Source organism: Austrofundulus limnaeus, unplaced genomic scaffold (genome assembly GCF_001266775.1).
Source record: "Austrofundulus limnaeus strain Quisiro unplaced genomic scaffold, Austrofundulus_limnaeus-1.0 Scaffold1741, whole genome shotgun sequence".
In the NCBI taxonomy this organism is placed as follows: Eukaryota; Metazoa; Chordata; class Actinopteri; order Cyprinodontiformes; family Rivulidae; genus Austrofundulus; species Austrofundulus limnaeus.
Window position 1 is genome coordinate 21205 of NW_013954143.1, and position 317 is coordinate 21521.

Sequence of the window (317 nt, forward strand, 5' to 3'; positions counted from 1 at the left end):
TGATAAACACACCTGTTATTATCAGGTGATAAACACACCTGTTATTATCAGGTGATAAACATACCTGTTATTATCAGGTGATGAACATACCTGTTATTATCAGGTGATAAACACACCTGGTTGTATTGAGGTGATTAAGTTGTTGTTCAGCTGATGTTTTGTTGTGTTTTTAACATTAAAGTCAAACCTTTTTTTTCGGAGCTGCAAACGAACCAGAACCTGTAAGTGGACCGAGCCTGACAGACATGCACTTTGCGGGTATGTGCGAGTGCTTGTGTCCATTAGCAGACTAACATCTTCCTGCCCCACCCCCCCCT